The sequence below is a fragment of the Podarcis vaucheri genome (genome assembly GCF_965113315.1).
Source record: "Podarcis vaucheri genome assembly, chromosome: 1".
NCBI lineage: Eukaryota > Metazoa > Chordata > Lepidosauria > Squamata > Lacertidae > Podarcis > Podarcis vaucheri.
In genome coordinates this window covers 94,567,322-94,580,829 of record NC_138759.1, presented here as the reverse complement: position 1 = coordinate 94,580,829, position 13,508 = coordinate 94,567,322, and the positions used below count along the sequence as shown (strand labels likewise).

The window sequence follows — 13,508 nt, the reverse complement described above, 5'->3', positions numbered from 1 at the left end:
GGAGGGGAAGGCGTAGCTTAAGCCGCCATTGCTTTGTGGGGATATATGGCTGCGGGAGCAGCCATTGGTCTACGCAGTCGCGGGTGTGGTCTGAATCTGCCTATGGGAATAATGGTGGAACGGCGCAATACTGCTCAGAGGTAAAATCCTAAAGCATTCAGCGGGGCTTGCTCCCAAGTAAGTGGTGCCGCTGCCTAATTAAATTGCCGTATACCTTTAAAAAAAAAACCCCGCCCGAGAATTTGTATAATCCAAACCATGATTTTGGGAAGTTGAAACAAAAACGGTACACCTGGATTTGAAACTAGGAGGGATATTAATTGGTTAAAATCGTATTGTCTTTATTAGGGACTAGCGCCTTTTGAGATTTCGGGGTTTACATGGCAATTGTAAATCGAAAGATCCCAAAAGAAATAAACAAACTACCGCACAATTTCACTCATTTCACATGCTAGCAAGGTTATGCTTAAAATTCTACAAGGAAGGCTCAAGCAGTATGTGGACCGAGAACTCCCAGAAGTGCAAGCTGGATTTAGAAGAGGCAGAGGAACCAGAGACCAAATTGCAAACATGCGCTGGATTATGGAGAAAGCCAGAGAGTTCCAGAAAGACATCTACTTCTGCTTCATTGACTATGCAAAAGCCTTTGACTGTGTTGACCACAGCAAACTATGGCAAGTTCTTAAAGAAATGGGAGTGCCTGATCACCTCATCTGTCTCCTGCGAAATCTCTATGTGGGACAAGAAGCTACAGTTAGAACTGGATATGGAACAACTGATTGGTTCCAAATTGGGAAAGGAGTACAGCAAGGCTGTATATTGTCTCCCTGCTTATTTAACTTATATGCAGAATTCATCATGCGAAAGGCTGGGCTGGATGAATCCCAAGCCGGAATTAAGATTGCCGGAAGAAATATCAACAACCTCAGATATGCAGATGACACAACCTTGATGGCAGAAAGTGAAGAGGAATTAAAGAACCTTTTAATGAGGGTGAAAGAGGAGAGCACAAAATATGGTCTGAAGCTCAACATCAAAAAAACGAAGATCATGGCCACTGGGCCCATCACCTCCTGGCAAATAGATGGGGAAGAAATGGAGGCAGTGAGAGATTTTACTTTCTTGGGCTCCATGATCACTGCAGATGGTGACAGCAGTTACGAAATTAAAAGACGCCTGCTCCTTGGGAGAAAGGCGATGGCAAACCTAGACAACATCTTAAAAAGCAGAGACATCACCTTGCCAACAAAGGTCCGTATAGTAAAAGCCATGGTTTTCCCAGTAGTGATGTATGGAAGTGAGAGCTGGACCATAAAGAAGGCTGATCGCCGAAGAATTGATGCTTTTGAATTATGGTGCTGGAGGAGACTCTTGAGAGTCCCATGGACTGCAAGAAGATCAAACCTCTCCATTCTGAAGGAAATCAGCCCTGAGTGCTCACTGGAAGGACAGATCGTGAAGCTGAGGCTCCAATACTTTGGCCACCTCATGAGAAGAGAGGACTCCCTGGAAAAGACCCTGATGTTGGGAAAGATGGAGGGCACAAGGAGAAGGGGACGACAGAGAATGAGATGGTTGGATGGTGTTCTTGAAGCTACTAGCATGAGTTTGATCAAACTGCGGGAGGCAGTGGAGGACAGAAGTGCCTGGCGTGCTCTGGTCCATGGGGTCACGAAGAGTCGGACACGACTAAACGACTAAACAACAACAACAACTGTATACAATTAACTGGATATTGATTAGTACTTTCTAAAATAGTAAAATATAATTTGAGGTGTTGCACAGTGGTATATGGATTTTTTTAAAAAATAATTTTTATTAACAGACCAATCAAATCAAATCACATAAATTCCAAATTACAAAGCCGAATTTTAAATTTTTTGTTGGGGGTACCCATATTTCAAATTCCGAAAGGGATCCAATCATGCTATATAGAAATTTTTTTAAAAAATGTAATTGACCTAGAATACGAGCAGATAATGTCATTTTAATAAACTTTCATGCCCACTCAAAAATACCTTTAAACCAAGAGCTAAATCCTTAACATCTTAATTATCTTTGAATAATTGACACTGGTGGAAATGAGCCAAGATGGTTCTGTTCATAAACTTCCTGCAACATGACTGTTCTCATGTTCTCCAACTGTTCTCCAACACTGTGTTCTCAAAATATTGTCTGTGGAAATGAGGGCAAGCGGCCTTTAAAGGTATGCTAGGATCCCAACCTGAACTGAAGAATGCACATCTACAGTATTCCTTCATTCTAAGTGTGTGGAGACAGGAAAGGTAAGGTATTCTGTATATATGCCCAGAAGTACTCACTGTATTTATATCTGTGGCTATACATGGATAAGTCTGAGGGCTAAGGCTATGGGGCCAAAGCCAATACTATCTTCAAGAGATTATTTCCCCCTACACCACTGCAGTGATAGTCCTTTCAATACTGTTTGATAGTTATTATATTAGCTTTGTGATTGCTGAGCCTAATATATAAACTTTTCTTTATTAAATCTGAGTGGTCTCTCCACAAATCTAAAAGCCTAACAGTCTGGTTAAGGGTTTATGGAGAGCATTAGGATACCTACAGACATATTTAAAAACTGGCGTCATAGTACAAATTTCCCATTGGGGTGTGTTTGCTTTCTTTTTATGTTGGGATGCTATGGACAGACGTAAAGGCAAAGTGACCCCTGAACATTAGGTCTAGTTGCGGACCACTCTGGGGTTGCGGCACTCATCTCGCTTTATTGGCCGAGGGAGCCGGTGTACAGCTTCCAGGTCACGTGGCCAGCATGATTAAGCCACTTCTGGCGAACCAGAGCAATGCACGGAAACACCATTTACCTTCCCGCCGGAGCAGTACCTGTTTATCTACTTGCACTTTGATGTGCTTTCAAACTGCTAGGTTGGCAGGAGCAGGGTCCGAGCAACGGGAGCAGGGATTTTTTGTAAAGCAACTCTTTTTTTAAAAAGCTGAAAATTTTAAAAGGGGAATAAGTGGCCTCATGATGTTTTAAGCAGCTAGCCAACACAGCACAGCCAGGTTCAGCTACAAACAGGATGGATTTTCCTTAAGGAAAAGGTGAACAAAAACTGATGAATACTCATCCACAGCGGACTCACAACTCAAGTTACAAGTATCTAGATGCACACTTAGGCTGCAATCCTAAATGCACTTGCTGCAGTGTAAGTCCCACTGAACATTCTGGGACTTACTTCCAAGTAAGCATCAATAGGGATGTCAGTAATGACCCATTCCCACCTGCTTTTTATCCTTTTTTGATAATTTCTGAAGTAAAATTCAAAGACAGTGGTAGGATTTCCCTATATAATACACTGGGAGAACAGAAAAACCTAAGGATGACAATACCTTTATTCCAATATTTTCAATATGTACCAGTTTGTATTGATTTTCTGTACATGTCTGTATTGCTTTCAAAGCACCAAGGTTGATGTGTTCTGTGGCTCACCAAGAAGAAGAGTGTACAACCTGCAGAAAAATTGACAAACTGTCAGGTTCCTGTTGGGGAGGATGCCAGCATTTGCCATCTTTTAAGAATAAAGACTACATATGTGCTGCTATGAAAAGAGTGCTATGAAGGTGAGTGCTCAACATTATACTACAAAAGTCCCCCTGAAAGAAAAAGAATCTTTAATATGCACGTGTAGCTAAGGCAATTAGCTCACGTAAACACATCATCATGTATGTCATGATTTTGTATGTCTTTTAAAAGTAAAAAAGCATAAAATTATGCTAAATTGTGTTTCTGCTGTTTAAACATGTTTTTTATATATAACAAGTATGTTTAAAGTAATATTCCTCCAAAATGTCTGAAAACAAGTATGCAACATAATTTTGCATACAGAAGAGGAACCACAGGGAAATAATCAGTCCATTGATATCTATATTTTTTTTAAGTATCATGACAAACTCATTATTTTATGGTGTATAATCTGTTATTGTCAAACATCGAAACTGCTGCTCAGCACCACTGAAGTCAGTGGGAAATTTGCCAGCAACATCAATGTATAGCAGCTTCTATATAAACTAAGCAACCAGATATTTTAGGGTGTTAAATGTGCCAAATATACCCAGAATTAATTATTTGGCAACAGCCTCACAGGTGAACTATGCAGACATTTTTATTCTGAATGGAACAGATCTGACCAAAGATCAGAGTTAAAATGGAAACTGTTTTACCACCAGTTATGATTCCTCATCTCTAATATGGAGCTATTTGCTTGTTTGTAAATGCCTAGAATAATTTTTCTTCAAACATTATATAAACTTCATATATAATCATCTTTGGAAGAGAAGTCTGAGAATCTGTACTAATTACAGTGATGTTTTTTCTTATACAGACAGTTGTCCTTGGGGAGTGGAGCTCGACCACCTAATACATCTCACAAAGGCCAACAAACAATCTTCAGATCTCAGTAACTCCCCATCATAACTGAGCTGCACTAGATTTGAACTGACAACTTTGATGAAGGATTCTCCATATCCAATTACCCAGGTCCCTGATGAGCTCAATGTTTATCTGAAAGCTCTGCCTTCTGAAGTGTGATGAGAGGATTCTTCCCACCTTCAGCTGGGTTGCAACTTGCCTGCACTCCCTTCTATCAAATAAAACTTTTATTCCATTACTCCTCATCTCATTTCTGGCCTTTTTGTTCTCACAAGAGACCGTTGCCTGCTTAATTTCTCCCTCCATCTAAATTAGTGTTTGGCCATGTAATTGAATATATTTAATTGTAGAAGGAATTTTGGCTATTTGCTGATTATATTAAAAGGACTGAGAGCTACATTCAGCTCATCAAGCTAGGCTGAGCTAGAGTTGAACCCTGGGGACCCCCTGATGGCTGTCAACAACACAGACAAAGCCCTTCAAGGTTCTGCTTCCTGCCCTGTTACGAAAGAGGAAGGCAGCTGACATTAGGCTGGACTGGCAGGAAAACAAATCTCAACAGGGGCTGGCTTTCCTCCCTCAAGGGCTGGAAGCAGGAATGGAGGGAAAAGGCCAGTAACATGTCCATAGAAGAATGGAATAAAACTCCCTGTCACTAAGCTATTGAGGCTCTCTTCCCTTCCTCACAAGTCTCCTGCCTTCACCTAGAGGCCTCCAGGTGTTCTCAGATTCTAGCCCCATCATCCTGACCATTAGGCTGTGCTGTCTAAGGCTGGTGGGAGTTGGAGTTCATAGGGTTACAACAGGCATAGGTAAACTTGGCCCTCCAGCTGTTTTGGGACTACAACTCCCATCAACCCTAGCTAACAGGACCAGAGAACTCAGACCTTCTATTCCCCTTTCAGCACCCTTAACACTTCCCAGGATCCTTTGGGGAAAGCCATGACTGTTTAAAGAGGTACAGTACTATTTTCTATATATGGTGCTGTCAGGGTTACTTCCAGATCCTAGCTCACAGAGGATCACGCTAGCCAGCGGTTGTTGATTAAAAGTCTTTATTGAGTTACAGTCTCCATTCTTGAGCTGCTGCGTGCAACCCTACGCCTTATGCTTAGGTCGGCGAAGCTCCTTCTGAGTCTCCGCCCCTTGCGCACCAACTTAATATCCTAGCCCTGCTCCACCTTTTCCGCCTGACAGTTCTCCTCTGGGTCCCTCTGCCCCCCTGGGTCTCTCCCTTCCGGGATTCTTCTGACGCTGACCCCCCTGACTCCCCTGTCTCCTTGCGCCGGGCTTTAGGACCTGGCTCTCTTTCCGGGCTGCCTACTGCGCCACCTTCCTGTGCATTTGAACTTGGCGCGCGCGCCCAACCTTCCACTTTCCGTCTAACCGTCACTTCGCTCCCCGATGAAGGTGTGGCCACTCCTGACTCGTGCCCTCCCTCCTGTTGTGAGCTGCCAGCGCTAGTTCCCAGGCGCTCTTCCTCTTCCCTACTCTCTGGCGGTGACGTAGGTCCCGATCTCCAACTGCTCCCCTCTGAGTCCCCTCTGGCTCTTTCTTCCTGGGGTGTCCCCCTAGTCTCCCCCCTTGCCCTTGCCACTGGTGCTCCTCTTTGTGAATCTTCTGATTCACTGGACAGACTCGGAGATCTCGGGTCGTCGTCGTCACTCATCCTTTCTTCTGCCTCCTCCCCCTCGCTCTCTGTTTCCTCCCTTGCCCTCGCCTCTGCTCCTGAACCCCTGACATCCATCCCCCCCTCAAAGCCCCCCCTTCCCCCCTCCCCTCCTTCCGGTGCGGGAACTGGGTGCTGCAGTGTCAAAGGGACGAATGTCGGGTACAGTTCGCTTCCCGTGGCCGGCCTCCATCCGCAGACTCCCGGTTCTTCCTCCCTGCTCTCGTCAACGACGGTCACCTCTGCTCCCATCTCCGTGCCGCCGTGCTCGAGACCCTGGTTGTCCCCGAAAAAGTCCATGTCGGTCTCTCCCTCGCTTCCTTCTGTAGGCGTAGCTCGTCCTGGACCCTCCAGCCACTTCCTGCGCCACTGCTCCTCTGGTCGATCATCCCACCAATACGAGGGTTCTGAGGCAGATCCCGAGGGTGACCCCTCCGGGGAACGGGCGTCTCGTGTCGGTTCCTCATCCGAGTCGAACCCCCGGAACGTGCTGGCTGAAAGCGTGGGCGTGAAAAGCCAGTCGTCGAAAAAGTCCGCCGGCATTGGCCTATGGGGAAAGAGGGCATGAAACTCTTCCTTGAGCAGAGGTTCATCTAGAGCGTAGCCCGGCACCCAGCTGTTGGCATTGGCCGGGGTGCCCTCCTTAGCGAGAAGGTATTCTACCCCCTCTTCCCCCCATCTGGAGTCCAAAATCTCCGTGACTTCGTTGAGGCGCACCTCCTGTGCCACTCCCCGTTGCCTGGTTCCCTCTCGGAGCAGACTCGGCGCCGTGCCGGGTTCCTGAAACCTGTGCGGTGCCTTGTAGGGAGTGAGCACCGATCTGTGGAACACCGGATGCATTCTGGAACCCTCCGGAAGCGCCAGCCTGAAAGCCACCGGGTTGACCTGCTCTTCGACTTGGTAGGGCCCCAGTTGCTTATGCCCTAGTTTCTTCTTGGCCAACGACCTGGCCGGCACTGCGTGGGCTGCTAACCAGACCCAGTCTCCCACCTGGATCTCTTCGCCAACCCTTCTGTGTTTGTCTGCCTGCACTTTGTATGCGTGTTTGGCCAGCTCCAGGTGCCGCCGCAGCTGATCGTGAACCTCTTGCAACTCCGACGCGAACGCATCTGCTGTCTGCGGCTCCCCCTCCACCAGTCTTTCCAGTCCCGGGAAGGTTCTGGGGTGCCTCCCGTTGTTGGCGAAGAACGGCGTGACCCCCGTGGACACGTGCTTCGTGTTGTTGTAGGCGAACTCGGCGAGCGGCAGGTAATCCACCCACGTCGCAGGCTGTTGATTCGCATAGCATCTCAGGTACTGCTGCATGATGGCATTGACCCGCTCCGCTTGCCCGTTGGTCTGCGGGTGTCTCGCCGACGCCAGGTTGATCTTGACGTTTAGGAAGCCCATCAGCTTCTGCCAGAAGTTCGAGATGAACTGCCGCCCGCGGTCGGACAGAATAGACCGTGGCAGACCGTGAACCTTGAACACGTGGTCTATGAACAGTTTGGCGGTTTGTTCCGCCGTGGCCACCTTCGCACACGGGATGAAATGCGCCATCTTGGGGAACAAGTCCACCACCACCAGCACGGCCGTCTTGCCCCTCGAGCTGGGCAGATCCGTGACGAAGTCCAGGGCGACTCTCTCCCATGGCTCGACCGGAGTTTGCAGCGGTTCCAACAGTCCGGCCGGCGGTCTGTGCACTGGTTTGGCCCTCTGGCAGGTGTCGCACCTCGCCACGTAGTCCGCGACCTCCCCTCTCATTCCGGGCTACCAGAAATCCCTGGCGACTAATTCCACCGTCTTCTCCTTGCCAAAGTGCCCGGCAGTGGGCGCGTCGTGCAGCTGATGCAGTACCTTGGCGCGAAGTTCGTCTCCCGGCACGTAGATGGCCCCTTTGCGGATGAGCAATCCATCTCTCAGCTGGAACCCGTTGGTCGCTGCCGTGCCCCTTCGCATCTCAGCCATCTTTGCTTGCGCGAAAGAGTCATTCTGCAACGCTTGTCGCACCGCCTCCAGGTCCACTGTCGCCGCAGCGCACGCCCACACTGTTGGCGCGAAGATGTGCATGGCGGCCGCTGGCGTGGCGTCCTCCAGATACTGTGGCTTACGGGATAGCGCGTCCGCCATGATGTTGGTGTCCCCCGGGACATACTCTATTCGGAAGTCGAAATTCGCAAAGAACTCAGCCCAACGTATCTGCCTCTGGTTCAGGAACTGTGCCGTGCGCCGGTGCTCCAGATTCTTGTGGTCCGTGCAGACCTGCACCGTGTGCTTGGCTCCAATCAGGAAGTGCCTCCATGCTTTGAACGCTGCATGAATAGCCAGCAACTCCCTGTCCCAGATGGTGTAATTCTGTTCGGACTTGCTGAGCTTCCTGGAGTAAAACGCTCCGGGCCTCCAAACCCCCTGCGGGTCCTTCTGCAGCAGGACTGCTCCGACGGCCCTGTCCGAGGCGTCTGTTTCAACTCTCATCGGCCTGCTAGGATCGACATGAAGCAGCTGTTCCTCCGAGGCGAAAAGACGCTTGAGTGCCTGAAAGGACTGCTCCGCCTGCGCTGTCCAGATGAACTTCTTTTTCTTGGAACTGAGCGTGTCTGTAATGGCTGCAGTCTGCATAGCGAAGCCTTTGATGAACTTGCGATAGAAGTTCGCGAAGCCGACAAATCGTTGGACCTCCTTCCGGTTGCGTGGGCTTTTCCAATCTAACACCGCTCGAACCTTGGCGCTGTCCATGGCGAGCCCCTTGTCAGACAACCTGTATCCCAGGAAATCCACCTCCGTCACGTCGAATTGGCACTTCTCCAGCTTGGCGTAAAGCCTATGTTGCTGGAGCCTGCTCAGCACTTCCCTGACGTGTCTGTCATGCTCCTGCTGCGATTCCGAAAAGATCAGGATGTCATCCAAGAAACAGACGCACGTCTTGTAGAGGAGCCCCGCCAACACGTGATGCATGAAAGCTTGAAAAACGTGGGAGCCATTTTGCAATCCAAAAGGCATAACTCTATATTCGTAGGTGCCCAGGGGTGTGAACATGGCTGTCTTCCACTCATCTCCTTCCCGCATGCGAATCAGGTTGTACGCCCCTCGCAGGTCCAACTTGGTGAACACGCTGCCCTTGCGTACTTTCGCGAGGAGGTCGTCGATTCGGGGCATGGGGAAGTCCGACGGCTTGGTGACACTGTTCAAAATGCGGTAGTCCACCACGAGCCTTTTCTGGGGCGTGTCTCGCTTCTTCACAAAGAATACAGGACTGCCCCCCGCTGCCTGGGACTCTCGGATGAAACCGCGTTTCAAATTATGATCAATGAACTCCTTGAGTTCCTGCAGTTCGTCTTCAGACATGGAATACAGCTTCCCTTTGGGCAGCGCCGCCCCCGGCAGCAGGTCAATCTTGCAGTCATATGGTCTGTGGGGGGGTAGCTTGTCTGCCTCCTTCTCGCAGAAAACCTCCAAAAATTCTGCGTACTTGTGGGGAATCGCTTGCAGCGTGCCGAGCAGCAGCTGTGACTCCTCTTGCTCCCCTTCCTGCTGGGGCATGATGCAGTGTTCAGCACAAAAGGAAGAGCCGAAGGTCAGCTGCCTCTGGTACCAAGCCAGCGTCGGGCTGTGCTTGTCCAGCCAACTCATGCCCAATACGATAGGCGTGTCTGAGAGTTGAGTGACGTTGAAGCTGATAATCTCCTTGTGATTTCCAAGCCGCAGCACCATAGGTGGCGTCTGCTTCACCACTTGCCCCCCTAACAGCTCCCTGCCATCCACCGTGACAACCTGCAGTGGCAGCGCGGCAGGCAGCAACTGTATAGCGTGCCGGTCGACAAAGTCCTGCCCTATGAAGTCTGCATTGCTTCCCGAGTCGACGGTGATTGGCACGTCCATGGTGATTCCATTGGGTAGCTGGAGCGATGCGGTGAGCCTCACTACTGGCTTGGGCGGGAGGGGGTCCATGGGCGGTAAAATCTCTGGGGACTGCTTCACTGACACGTCTGGCTGGGCCCCAGTGCCTCCTCTTCCAGCCAGACATCGTCGTTTCCCTGCTGTGGTTCTCCGTGCTGCGTTGCTGCAGTCACCATTGCTGAGGCTGCAGTGTGCTTGTGGAGCCTCCGGGGACACTCTTTCGCCAAATGGCCTGGATCCTCGCAGATGTAACACTTCCTGTTCCCTCTAGGAGGCTTCGCTTTCACTGCTGCCGGTGCTAGGGCTCTGGCTGCTGACTGAGCCCTTGCACTCCCAACCTCCATCGGTTCCACCCCTCCCCCTGTTGGGGGCGTGGATTGCGCACGCGCTGCTTCTCTGGGAAGGAAGGAGGAGCCCCTGGCTGGTTCGCGCCCGCTGCGCCCTTCGTCCCTGCTCCACGGACGTTCTTCCAGCCGCACTCCCACCGCCAGCGCCCTCTGAACGATCTCCTGCGTGGTCCGGGGTCTCTCCCCCCTCGCAATCTCATCTTTCACCGAGCTGTTCAAGCCCTCCCAAAAAAGGTCTCTGACGGGAGCCGAATCTCTGTCCCATTCCAGGGCACTGACCAAAGCGAAAAAGCGGGCATGATATTGCCGTACGCTGGCCCTCCCTTGTCTTAGTCCGTGCACCTCCCTTCGGGCAAGATCCACGTCAATGCTTGATAAAAAACAGCCATCCATCGCTTTAATAAAGGCGTCCGCATTTTGGAGCGCAGGATCCTTATCCCTCCACAAATTGCGCAGCCATGCTTTAGCGTCTCCATGCAAATGGGACATGATGAACCCCACTTTCTCTTGTTCATCTCTAAAGTCTTTGTGCAGTAGTTGTAGTGCACACATTACGTCTGCTCTAAAATTGGGGTACTGTTGCAAATTCCCATCGAAGTGCGAGACCAGACTGCCTGTGCGTCTCCCCAACCCAATCCCCTCTGATTTGGGTGTCTGTTGCCCCTGCTTCGTAAGCACGTCCAACCTGACCTGGAGATCCCTGTAGGCGGCCGCTGCGTCCTCCTCTCTCTTCCTGGACGCCACCGCCTCGGCAGTCAGTCGTGAAACCGCGTCTCTGAGTTCCGTTATTTGCTGTTCGGCCGTCATATTGTCTACCGTTCGTGAGCTTTCTTGTAGGCACCCGCTTTCCCTCCTCTCCGCGAGGTCGTGGATGTCCACAATTTGAAGAGAAGGAGCTTACTGTCAGGGTTACTTCCAGATCCTAGCTCACAGAGGATCACGCTAGCCAGCGGTTGTTGATTAAAAGTCTTTATTGAGTTACAGTCTCCATTCTTGAGCTGCTGCGTGCAACCCTACGCCTTATGCTTAGGTCGGCGAAGCTCCTTCTGAGTCTCCGCCCCTTGCGCACCAACTTAATATCCTAGCCCTGCTCCACCTTTTCCGCCTGACAGTTCTCCTCTGGGTCCCTCTGCCCCCCTGGGTCTCTCCCTTCCGGGATTCTTCTGACGCTGACCCCCCTGACTCCCCTGTCTCCTTGCGCCGGGCTTTAGGACCTGGCTCTCTTTCCGGGCTGCCTACTGCGCCACCTTCCTGTGCATTTGAACTTGGCGCGCGCGCCCAACCTTCCACTTTCCGTCTAACCGTCACTTCGCTCCCCGATGAAGGTGTGGCCACTCCTGACTCGTGCCCTCCCTCCTGTTGTGAGCTGCCAGCGCTAGTTCCCAGGCGCTCTTCCTCTTCCCTACTCTCTGGCGGTGACGTAGGTCCCGATCTCCAACTGCTCCCCTCTGAGTCCCCTCTGGCTCTTTCTTCCTGGGGTGTCCCCCTAGTCTCCCCCCTTGCCCTTGCCACTGGTGCTCCTCTTTGTGAATCTTCTGATTCACTGGACAGACTCGGAGATCTCGGGTCGTCGTCGTCACTCATCCTTTCTTCTGCCTCCTCCCCCTTGCTCTCTGTTTCCTCCCTTGCCCTCGCCTCTGCTCCTGAACCCCTGACAGGTGCGGATGTGGCCCTAGAGTAACACAGTAATGAGAGAAGACAGGCATTTTGATTGTAAAATAATGATAATTTTAAAAAATGAAACACTGACAGGTAAACTTTCATAGCACGTGACAAAGAAAACAGGAAAGGCCAGGGATAAAATTCAACACTGAGCTCTTCCAAGCATTCAATTTGCCCAAGCATTTCAGCTTGCCAAACAGAACAATACCCGTTTGTCCCATGTTCTGCTTTGGGAGTTTTCCTGATGCCCTACAAGCTAATTTTGGGGGGTGCAGGTGGGGTGCAAGGCAGGAAAGGGAAGGCCCAGCTGAGCAAGTGGGTGTTCTCATGCAAAGCTTCTACTTTACAGGACTGGTGAGGTGAATCCCACCCATGGTCTCTTTTTATTTCTTTTTAGAAAAGTGATACTATTTTATTACCCACTCAGACTTAAAAAAAAACAAGCCAGTTTTTAAAAAATACAAAATCATTTATGAACATGGGATCTTTGTCAAATGAGAAAGGGAGAAGAGGAATAGCTAAAAAGAAACTGGACAAATGATGGAACTAGTTCCTTGAACTTGGGAGAGTAGGAGTGGGGAAAAAGTACCCAAATCTAATAAACAAATTTAAGTGTCCTTTGAATCTCCTCACCTTTAATCCCTTCTTCAAAACCATTTGGCTGAGCTAATGATATCTACCCCCCAGGGTCTTCCCTTCTAAGTACATTTCAAAAATTTGTTATAAGGTTAAATACAGTTGTAGAGTTCAATAATAACTATGGTGGAGAAAGAAACTAAGAAGTGCTGGCAAGGGAGAAAAATTGTTTTCACGTGAGACTGGAAATGAGATAGAGAGTTGATGAGGCGGAGAAGTGGCCACCACAGATGATAAGAATGTCAGCTGTGGCGAGACTGTGTGAAGGAGACTCTGTAGCAAATGAACTCTGGGAGTAAACAGAAGTGAAGTCTATGGTAGTGGAGAATATAGAATTAAGCCCTGTAGAGAACCTTGCAGCCCTGAGAACCTTGCAGCTGGCTTAGAGGAAGCTGATATCCAGCCTTTCATTTTCCTCTTGTGCAATGTAAGGGCTAGGCAAAAGATAATTTTCCTATAAATTAATACAATAAAATGACCTACATTCATCAACAGTCCCATTTATGCTTATGACTTTACTTCTTTCAGTGCATATGAATGTATGTGAATAAAAAGACTCGTCAGGGGAAACCATTCCTATTATAGATAAAATTATGTAAGCTGCGTTGTGTGTACTCCATGCCTGCAAACTTCAAATTCTGCTGAAAGGTAATCCAAATTCTGCACTAACAGCATGATCTGCATCCTCTCTATACATTAAGCAAATTCGCCCATTTTTTTCATTTTGTGCAGCTTATATTCCCCATAAAAGTGCCAAAGTGCAAAAAAACTGGCACTTTCCCCTGAAATATTTCATGCTGTTGCCACTACCCCTCCATTCCTGCCATGTCTCCATCTTCAGTATCAACAAACACTCAAGTGAGCCTACGCACCCAAATGCCCCATAGCAAATGAAATGATGCTCAATCAT

General features: G+C 49.4%; 1 long non-coding RNA gene across 1 annotated transcript; it reads left to right on the top strand.

The window, feature by feature from the left end:
- Positions 1-38: 38 nt before the first annotated feature.
- Positions 39-13,086, top strand: LOC309539540. Its single transcript, XR_014222855.1, has 3 exons — positions 39-177; positions 3,441-5,390; positions 11,959-13,086. It is a non-coding gene; the product is annotated as an uncharacterized lncRNA (long non-coding RNA).
- Positions 13,087-13,508: the final 422 nt, after the last annotated feature.